Genomic DNA, 11,793 nt, shown 5'->3' on the forward strand with positions numbered 1-11,793 from the left:
AAGGGCAAGATCACCCAGTGGCCGCCCTTTTTAATTCAATTTCCTATTCCCGTTCTGGCATGGCAGTCCATGACCCCTCTGCTGCCACGTTGGGGCCACACTTGGGTTGGAGGAGGAACACCTTATAATCCATCTAGGTACCCTCCAACCAGACAGCACGAACATCAAAATCTCCAACTTCTAGTAATTTTTCCCTCTTTCCTTTTTCTTTTTTTTCCATTCCCCATTTTGGTTCCCCACTTATCCGTTCTCTTCTCCTCACTGGCATATCACTTCCCTCTGGTGCCCCTCCTCTTTTCCTTCCTCCCAAGGTCTACCTTCTTATTCTGGTGTCTATCCCCTTCCTTTGCAGTCCTGATAAAGGTTGCAGCCAGAATCAGCAACCATAGCCTGACTTGCTAAGCTCCTCCAGCACTTGTGTGTGCTGCACATAAATGCCCATTTAATCTAAATGAGGTAGCAGCAGGATGTGTTGTGCCAAGGGTATCACTTTGGAATGTCCCGAACCCTCAGGTCTACCTACAGTGAGGGAAACCTGTACTTTGTAGTATATTTTCTAACTTTAGTATCTCTCAGATCTGTAAACAAAATGAAGAGTTTCAAAATTCAGAATTAATAGGGGCAATACACACACACAGCAGAGGCACACAGAACCACAGAACATTACAGCACAGAAACAGGCAGATGGAGTTTAATATAGACAAGTGTGAGGTATTGCACCTTGGAAGGACAAACCAAGGTAGAACATACAAGGTAAATGGTAGGGCACTGAGGAGTGCAGTAGAACAGAGGGATCTGGGAATACAGATACAAAATTCCCTAAAAGTGGCGTCACAGGTAGATAGGGTAGTAAACAGAGCTTTTGGTACATTGGCCTTTATAAATCAAAGTATTGAGTATAAGAGTTAGAATGTTATGATGAGGTTGTATAAGACATTGGTGAGGCTGAATTTGGAGTATTGTGTGCAGTTTTGGTCACCGAATTACAGGAAGAATATTAATAAGGTTGAAAGAGTGCAGAGAAGGTTTACAAGGATGTTGCCGGGACTTGAGAAACTGAGTTACAGAGAAAGGTTGAATAGGTTAGGACTTTATTCCCTGGAGTGTAGAAGGATGAGGGGAGGCTTGATAGAGGTATATACAATTATGATGGGTATAGATAGAGCGAATGCAAGCAGGTTTTTTTCACTGAGGCTAGGGGAGAAAAAAACCAGAGGACATGGGTGAAGGGGCAAAGCTTAAAGGAAACATGGGGGGGCTTCTTCGCACAGAGAGTGGTGGGAGTGTGGAATGAGCTGCCAGATGAAGTGGTAAATGTGGGCTCACTTTTAACATTTAAGAAAAACTTGGATAGGTACATGGATGAGATGTGTATGGAGGGATATGGCCCAGGTGCAGGTCAGTGGGACTAGGCAGAAAAATGGTTCAGCACAGCCAAGAAACATGAAGATTTTTTTTATTGGGTGTGAGGAAAATGTTAGACAGGACAGTAGAAGAAATCAACTGCCCTTTGAGCATGGTGAGGGGGATTGCTTTAAGACCACCTCAACTGGAGCTTTGAGTTTGTGTCTCATTGAAAAGAGTACTAGCAATCCATTATCACTTCATCCCTGGCAAAAACCAGCCGTGTATTAGAAGGCTGTAGGGTGCAGTAGCAACAAATTAATACAGTAATGTAAATTTGAACCCTCCCCATGAATGCATGCAGTTTATAGAATAAGGTAGATGAATTGGTAACGGTTACCGATTGGCATGTATGACGTGTGGGCATCACGGAATCATGGCTGAAAGAAGATTATAACTGGGAACTTCTCCCAAGGATGCACATTTTATTGAAAAGATAAGCAAGTAGGGAGAAGGGGTAGTGTGGCTCAGTTGGTAATAAGTGATATCAAACCCCTAGAAGGAGGTGACGTAGGATTGGAAGGTGTAGAATCATTGTGGTAGAGCTAAGAAACTGCAAGGGTAAAAATACCCTGATGAGAATTGTATACAGGCCTCCAAACAGTAGCAAAGATGTGGGCTACAAATTACAACCGGAAATAGAAAATGCCTGTAAAAAGGGCAATGTTATTACAGTAATGTGGGATTTCAACATGCAAGTAAATTTGGAAAATCAGGTTGGTGCTGGATCACACAAAGGGGAGCTTTTACAATGCCTCGCGGCTGAGCCAACAAAGGGAATAGCTATTCTGGATTGGGTGTTGTGCAATGAACTGGAATGGATTAGAGAGCTGAAGGTTAAATAACCACAAGTGAGCAGTGATCATAATATGATAGAATTCACAATGCAATTTGAGAAGGAAAAGCTAAAGTCAGATATATCAATGTTACAGTGGAATAAAGGGAATTAAAGAGGCATGAGAGAGGAGCTGGCCAAAGTTGATTGGAAAGGGACACCAGCAGGTATGAAGGCACAGGATAGATACATCCCAGAGAAGGAGAAATATTCTAAAGTCAGGATGATGCAACCATGACTGACAAGAGAAGTCAAACCCAACATAAAAGCCAAAGAGAGGGCATATAATAGAGCAAAAATTAGTGGGAAATTAGAGGATTGGGAAATTTTTAAAAACCAACAGAGGCAACTAAAAAGTCATAAAGAAGGAAAAGATAGAATACAAAGGTATGCTCACCAATAATAGAGAGGTAGAGTAGATATCGGTCCACCGGACATTGATACTGGAGAGGTAGTAATGGGGGAACAAGGAAATGGTGAATGAACTGAGTAAGTATTTTGCATTAGTCCTCACTGTGGGTGACACTAGCAGCATGCCAGAAGTACGAGAGAGCATAAGTGAGTGAATTCGCCATTACTAGGGACAAAGGTGCTTGGGGTACCGAAAGATCTGAAAGTAGGTGTCACCTGAACAAGATGGTCTACACCCCAGGAATCTGACAGAAGTGGCTGAAGAGGTTCTGGAGGCATTAGTAATGATCTTTCAAGAATTATTAGATCCTGGAATTGTTCCGAAGGGCTGGAAAATTGCAAATGTCTTCAAAACAGAAGAGAGACAGAAGAAAGGATATTATAGGCCAATTAGTCTGAACTCAGTGGTTGGGAAAATGTTAGAGTCAATTGTTAAGGATGTGGTTTTGAGGTACTCGAAGGCACATGACAAAATAGTTTGAGGTTAGCATGGTTTCCTTAAGGGAACATCTTGCCTTACAAACCTATTGGAAATCTTTGAAGAAATAACAAGCAGGACAGATAAAGGAGAATTGATGAATGTTGTATACTTGGGTTTTCAGAAGGCCTTTAACAAGGTGCCACACAAGGCTGCTTAACAAGTATTACAGGAAAAATACAAGTATTGGATATTTGACAGGAGGCAAAGATTGGGAATAAAGGGAGCTTTTTCTGGTTGGCTGCTGGTGACCAGTTGTATTCCACAGGGGACTGTGTTGGGACCGCTTCTCTTTACTTTATATGTCAATGACTTGGATTACAGAATTGATAGTAATGTGGCCAAATTTGCAGACAATAAGAAGTTAGATGATGGAGCAGGTAGTGTTGAGAAAGCAGAGAGATTGCAGAAGGACATAGACAGATTAGGAGAACAGGAAAATCGGCAGATGGAATAGTGTCAGGAAGAGTATGGTCATGCACTTTGGTAGAAGTAGTAAAAGTATAGCCTATATTCTAATTGACAAGAAAATACAAAAAATCTGAGGTGCAAAGGGATTTCAAAGTCCTCATGCAGGATTCTCTAAAGGTTCATTTGTGGGCTGAGTTCGTGGTGAGGAGGGCAAATGCATGTTAGTATTCACTCTAAGAGGACTAGAATATAAAAGCAAAGATATAATGATGTGGCTTTATGAGGCACTGTTGAGGCCTCAGTTGGAGTTTCGTAGTTTTGGGCCCCTTATCCTAAAAAGGTGCTGACATTGGAGAACAGACAGACAGACATACTTTATTGATCCCAAGGGAAATTGGGAAGGTTCAAAAGAGGGTCAGAAGAATGATTCCAGGATTGAAAGGCTTATCATATTAGCAGTGTTTGATGGCTCTGGGCCTGTACTCACCGTAATTCAAAAGAATGACGAGGGAACTCATTGAAACCAATCAATTAGTGAAAGGCCTCGATAGAGTGGATGTGGAGAGAATGTTTCCTTAGTGGGGGAGTCTAAGATTAGAGGACACAGCCTCTGTAGAGGGACATCCATTTAGAACAGAGGAGGAATTTCCTTTGCTAGAGAGTGGTGAATATGTGGAATTCATTGTCACAAACAGCAATGGAGGCTAATTCATTGGATATATTTAAGGCAGAGGTTAATAGCTGGTTGATTAGTCAGTACATGATGGGTTATGGGATAAGACAGGAGACTGGAGCTGAAAGAGAAATGGTGGAGTAGACTCGATGAGCAAAATGGCCTCATTTTGCTCCTATATCTTATTAACTTATAACTGCAGTGTAGGAATAGTCAGCATGGCTTTGACAAAGGCAGGTCGTGCCCTACGAGCCTGATTGAATTTTTTGAGGATGTGACTAAACACGTTGATGAAAGTAGAGCAGTAGATGTCGTGTATATGGATTTCAGCAAGGCATTTGATAAGATACCCCATGCAAAGCTTATTGAGAAAGTAAGAAGGCATGGGATCCAAAGGAACATTGCTTTGTGGATCCAGAACTGGATTGCCCACAGAAGGCAAAGAATGGTTGTAGATGGGTCATATTCTGCACTTCAACACTTCACTTGTGATTCTGTTGGGGTCATCTATTGCATCCAGTGTGGCCTCCTCTACATTGGTGAGACCTGATGCAGATTGGGGGACCACTTCGTCAAGCAGCCATGATGAGGCCAAACTCAGGTTGGAGGAGCAACACCTCATATACAATCTGGGTAGTCTCCAGCCCCTTGGTATGAATATTGAATTCTCCAACTTCTGGTAATTCCCTCCCTCTCCCTTCCTCCATCCCACTTTCACTCTGCCTCCTCTTCTAGCTATCACCTCTCTCATGATTCTGCCTTCTACTACCTATAGTGCTTTCCCCTTACATTCCTTCTTCACTTCTCCTGCCTATTCCCTCCCTGCTTCCCCTCCCCCACCCTTTGATCTTTCCTTTGATTGGTTTTTCACCTGGCACCTTCCACCCTCCCCCCACCTTCTTTATAGGGTCCCGCCCCCTCCTTCTTCAGTCCTGACGAGGGGTCTCGGCCCGAAATGTTGACTGCTCATTTCAACGGATGCTGCCCGACCTGCTGAGTTCATCCAGCTTGTTCGTACGTGTGTTTGTACATATTCTGCATGGAGGTTGGTGACTTGTGGTACGCCTCAGGGATCTGTTCTGAAACCCCTAGGTGATTTTTATAAATGACCTGGATGAGGAAGTGGAGGGATGTGTTGGCAAATTTTTTGATGACGCAAAGGTTGGAGGTGTTGTGGATAGTGTGGAGGGCTGACAGAGGTTAGGATGCAAAACTGGGCTGAGAAGTGGCAGATGGAGTTCAACCCAGGTAAGTGTGAAGTGGTTCATTTTGGTAGATCAAATATGATGGCAGAATATAGTATTAATGGTAAGACTCCTGGCACTGTGGAGGATCAGAGTGATCTTGGGGTCAGAGTCCATAGGACACTCAAAGCAGCTGCGCAGGTTGACTCTATGGTTAAGAAAGCATGTGGTGTACTGGCCTTCATTAACTGTGGGTTTGAGTTTGGTCAGGCTTGGACTGTTATGCTCAGTTCTGGTCACCTCACTACAGGAAGTATGTGGAAACCAAAGAAAGGGTGCAGAGGAGATTTACAAGTATGTTGCCTGGATTGGGGAGCATGCCTTATGAGAATAGGTTGAGTGAACTTGGTCTTTTCTCCGTGGAATGACAGAGGATGAGAGGTGACCTGATAGAGGTGTATAAGTTGATGAGAGGCATTGATCATGTAGATAGTCAGAGGAAGTGAGTATAGGAATAAAGTGAGGTAGAAGATAAATGCGTGGCTGAGGGATTGGAGCAGGGGGCAGGGTTTCAGATATCTGGATCATTGGGACCTCTTTTGGGACAGATGTGACCTGTACAAAAAAGGGTTACACTTGAATCCAAGGGGGGCCAATATCCTGGCAGGGAGGTTTACAAAGGCTATATAAATGAGAGAATTTAAACAAGAATTGCTGGGGGGTGGGAACCAAACTGAAGAGACGAAGGAAGGGGTGGTTGGCTCACATATAAAGGAAGTTTGGAGACAGTGTGAGAGGGAGGATAGGCAGCTGATAGAGAAGTGATACACTCAGACTGATGGTTTGAGACGTGTCTCTTTTAATGCAAGAAGCATCATGAACAAAGCGTGGATCAGTACTTGGAGCTATGATGTTGGGAACATTACAGAGACTTGGATGGCTCAGGGGCAGGAATAGTTACTTAGGTTACCAGGCTTTAGATGTTTCAGAAAGGACAGGGAGGGAGACAAAAGAGATGGGTGTGTGGCACTGCTGATCAGAGATAGTGTTACGGCTGCAGAAAAGGAGGAAGTCATGGAGAGATTGTCTACTGAGTCTCTGTGGGTGGAAGTTAGGAACAGGAAGGGGTCAATAACTTCACTGGGTGTTTTTTATAGGCCGGCCAATAGTAACAGGGACATAGAGGGGCAGATAGGGAAACAGATTCTGGAAAGGTGTAATAATAGCAGGGTTGTCGTGGTAGGAGATTTTAATTCCCCAAATATTGATTGGCATCTCCCTACAGCAAGTGGTTTAGATGGGGTGGAGTTTGTTAGGTGTGTTCAGGAAGGTTTCCTGACATATTATGTAGATAAGCCTACAAGAGCAGAGGCTGTACTTGATTTGGTATTGGGAAATGAACCTGGTCAGGTGTCAGATCTCTCAGTGGGAGAGCATTTTGGAGATAGTGATCACAATTCTATCTCCTTTACCTTAACATTGGAGAAGGATAGGAGTAGGCAAGTTAGGAAAGTATTTAATTGGAGTAAGGAGAAATATGAAGCTATCAGGCAGGAACTTGGAAGCATAAATTGGGAAAAGAGGTTCTCAGAGAAACGTACAGCAGAAATGTGGCAAATGTTCAGGGAATATTTATGTGGCGTTCTGCATAGATACATTCCAATGTGACAGGAAAGGGATGGTAGGGCACAGGAACTGTGGTGTGTAAAGGCTATTGAAAATCTAGTCAAGAAACAAAGCAACACACACAAAATGCTGGTGGAACACAGCAGGCCAGGCAGCATCTATAGGGAGAAGTGCTGTTGACGTTTCGGGCTGAGACCCTTCGTCAGGAAACAAAGAAAAGCTTACAAAAGGTTAAAAAAACTAGGTAATGATAGAGATCTAGAAGATTATAAGGCTGGCAGGAAGAAGCTTAGGAATGAAATTAGGAGAGTCTGAAGGGGCCATGAGAAAGCCTTGGTGAGCAGATTAAACCAGAGGTAAATTCTAAAGTAAGTACACGTTCTGCACAGCATTGTGGGCCGAAGGGCCTATATTGTGCTGTGGGTTTTCTATGTTTCTAATGCACTGTGGTTGGTGCCAATTCTTTCTCAGTATCACTTCCCAAACTCCATTAACTAGAAGGAAAAAAAATGGATATTGCACTATCATATCATTGCAGATGTAATAAACCACTCCTCCAAGTCAGACACCACCCTAATTTAAACATATCTTCATTCCAGGTCACAATATAACAGTCCTTACCTCTGTGCTCTGAAAATACTTTGAATGCTTGAACAGCAACAAAGCAAGCTGCCAATTGGCTGTAGAGAATCAGCTGATTTGATGCATCACAAATTAGGAACGAATTTAAATACTAAGATTTAAATTTAAAGGGATTTCACTTTGTCAGTTTAAATTTATTATTCTTTGTTTCAAAAGGTGAAAGTTTAATATAAAGATGGGATTGTTCAAAGGGAATAACAAATTACTGACTAAAGAGGGAATTCTCTCTTCTGCCTCATAGGAGAAGATACTGTACAAGACTTGAAAGTCTGGATGACTAGATTCAGGAACAGCTGCTTCTCCACTACTGTCACACTTCTGACGAATCACCGCTGGCAAACCTACTTCGCAATGTTGATGCATGTTATTTCTATCTTTTCCATCATTGTCACTTTAGTATATCTTTTGTTCTACTTCAGATTGCACTCTGATATTTTGCACCATTCAATTTCTCATCTTTGCTATATTTTTGTGGCATTTATTATTACCAAGTGTTCTGTTTACTCTCTGAACAACAAGGAGTTTCATTGCTCCCTGATGTATCTATAGTGAACTAATTTGAATCTGAATTTAGAAAAGAAGTGTAAGGGTTTTTTTAAGATGATGGGTGGGTTGGTGTGACCTGTCACTATAACTCCTGTGACATGTGGAGATCTGCTGTGTAGGAAGAGTCAGGAACACCACATTGCAGGGGCAGTGCAAGCCATCGTTGGACATGATGGAGGTCAAGGTCCTCCAGGATGATGCTTTCTCTGAACAGTCACCAGAGAAACAAGTTTACAGCCATGTGCAAAGGACTTTCAAACCATCCCTGGTAATCAACGTGGTTGGGGGAGACAACAACTTCAAGAACTGCTGTCCGGATTGAGGCAGCATGGACAGAGGATAACATAGCAGGAAATAATAGTTTCAAAATTTACATTTTGCATTGGGTTTCACAACTGGGAGGGTAGATGGCCACTGTAAACAGGAGTCCTGCATTCTGCATTGCCTCTGCTACCAGCACAGAGCAGCATGAGATGTTGCAGAGTGTCTTACTGTGGGAATTGTGTGAAGTATTAAAGATTTATATATAGTCACACAGATGAGAGTGGTTTGGAGGGATATAGTTGAGGTGCAGGTAGATGGGACTAGATAGAAGATTGAGTGGGAGTAGACTGGGTGGGCCAGAGGGCTGGTTACTGTGCTGTGGTACCCTATGATGGTGTGAAACTCAACTATACTTCTGTATCATGATACAGAGAGGACAGAAACTGAAGTCCTATGGTCAGAAACTAGGGAGGAAGCTACGGTTGAAAATAAGGGCATCTCTGAACTACCATATGTTAGCAGGGTGGAAATGGAACAATGCAAGGCTTGGGGAATAGTGCAGGACTGCAGGCTGCAGAGTCTTGGGGAATTGGGATCATTTTTGAGGCAGGAGGAGGTGCCTGTAAAAGTTGGAACATTACACCTCAACAAGACTGTAACCAATGTTCTTATAAACTTCTGTAATTTGGCAAGGGGAGATATAAACTGACTTGACAGCTGGATAGGCACCAGGAAGAAGGAGCATATATAAATGAGAGTGTTAAACACCACTAGTAGTTTGAACTAGCACAGTTTTCGATTAAGAGAGACTAAAAAACCAAGATAGCACAGCTGGTAGAACTGTTCCCTAAGAATTTCAGCATCTGAGTTCGGTCCTGACTCTGGTGCTGCTGGTGTGATAGTTGTACATTCCCCTGTGATCACAAAGGCTTCTTCTAGATGCACAGGTTTCTCCTATAACCCAAAGTTGTGTAAGTTGGTAGGTAATTGACCATGTAAGATCTGGAGGGAAAGCTAGATTACAGAAAAAATAGTGGAGAAATAGGATTGCTCTTTGAACTGGCATTGATTCTGATGGACCAAATGGCCTCCTTCTTTGAGGAAATGAGGAAAAAAACAAAGTCAGGACTCGAGCACCCACCAATACACATGCATCAAATTTGCTCATGCATGTTTAGGTGTGTTTGTGTCATTGGTATTTGAATCAAGTTCTTCTGTGTGAAATATCTTAGCATGACCAATATTATCTTCATTCACACACATAATGACATCCAACTAAAATTGGACCCAGAAATTGACCTTCATTTTTATCTCACAATCAAACTACAAGCAAAGTTTCTTATGAGACATTGATGCTTTGCTCTCTGCAATGTTTTTACTACTCTGCTTATAGCTAATGCAATTTCTGGGTCATAGAGTTAACTGAATTTAATAACGTCTTACATGAATGCTGTGATCTCTGCAGCCTCACAGTGGTATGAATTGGGGCAGGGATGAGGAATAGGGGAAAACAGGATGGTCAATCTTTATTCACTCCTGTTCAATCACTTTTACGCTTGGTTCGATGTTGCTAACTCTGATCCTCCAAGGAAAACCACTGCTACGACATGATACCTGGTCATCTCTGAGGCTGAGGTACGTAAATGTTTCCAACTAGTGGACACTTGCAAGGCTGCGGGACCAGACGGCATCCCAGGGCGAGTACTCAGGGTATGTGTAGCACAACTGGTAGCTGTGTTTCCTGACATTTTTAATCTCCCCCGCTTCCAGTGTAGAGTGCCCTCCTGCTTCAAATAATCCACTATTGTCCCTGTACCAAAAAAGACCAAGGTAACATGCCTGAATGACTGGCGTCCTGTTGCTCTCACCTCAATAATAAGCAAATGCTTTGAGAGGCTAGTCAAGGATTACATTTGCAGCTTGCTACCACCCAAACTGGACCCCTACATTTCAACTACCAACACAACCGATTAACAGATGATGCAATAGCCACTGCTCTACGTACCGTCCTTACACATCTGGAGAAGAATGCTTATGTGAGAATGCTGTTCATCATTCAACACCATAATTCATCTAGGTTCAACAGGAAGCTCAGAGACCTCGGCCTTGACCCTGCCTTATGCAGCTGGAACCTGGACTTCTGTCAGATCGCCAGCAGGTGGTAAGAGCGGGCTCCCTCACCTCCACCCCTCTGACTCTCAACACAGGAGCTCCTTAGGGCTATGTACTAAGTCCTCTCCTTTACTCCCTGTATACCCATGACTGTGTTGCCACCCATAGCTTTAATCTTCTAATTAAATTTGCCCATGACACTGCATTGATTGGCCTAATCTCAAACAATAATGAGGTGGCCTACAGGGAAGAAGTCATCTCTCTAACACAGTGGTGTCAAGAAAACAACCTCTCTCTCAATGTTGAAAAAACAAAGGAGTTGGTTGGATTACAGAAGGAATGGAGACGGGCTAACCCCTATTGACATCAATGGATCAAGGGGTTGAGAGGGTGAACAGCTTTAAGTTCCTCAGCATCCACATCACCAAGGACCTCACATCGTCTGTACACATCAGCTGTGTGGTGAAAAACGCAACTCAAACAGTTGAGGAAGTTTGGCATGGGCCCCCAGATCCTAAGAACTTTCTACAGGGGCACAATTGAGAGCACCATGACTGGCTGCATCACTGCCTGGTATGGGAACTGTACCTCCCTTAATCACAGGATTCTGCAGTGAGTGGTGTGGACAGCCCAGCACATCTGTAGTTGTGAACTTCCCATGATTCAGGACATTTACAAAGACAGGTCCGAAGAATCATTGGGGACCCGAGTCACCCCAACCACTATCTATTCCAGCTGCTACCATCTGGGAAATGGTACCGCAGCATAAAAGCCAGGACCAACAGGCCCCAGGACAGCTTCTTTTGCCAGGCCATCAGACTGATTAACTCACACTGATCTGTGTGTATTTTTGACTGTTCTATTTATTATAAATTATTATGATTGCACATTTAGATGGAGACATAATGTAAAGTCTCTTACTCCTCATGTATGTGAAGGATGTAAGAAATAAAGTCATTTCATTCATTCATTCTTTCCAGCCTTGTGCACCCTGGAGTGAGTCATTTTACCTGGAGCATTAAGAGGCCAGAGTATACCATCTCTCAAGCCACCCACTTACTCACCCTTACCTGTGGATTACAGATTAACACATCACCCTCTGGGCCATCTCAAAACCCAAGGAAATAGAGTAAACAAGTTATCCTCAGCTTCTTTCTGAATTGTTATGTTAATGCTGAGGAACTGCTTAAAAATGTGAGTTTGAAAT

Source organism: Hypanus sabinus, chromosome 6, assembly GCF_030144855.1.
Source record: "Hypanus sabinus isolate sHypSab1 chromosome 6, sHypSab1.hap1, whole genome shotgun sequence".
Taxonomy (NCBI): domain Eukaryota; kingdom Metazoa; phylum Chordata; class Chondrichthyes; order Myliobatiformes; family Dasyatidae; genus Hypanus; species Hypanus sabinus.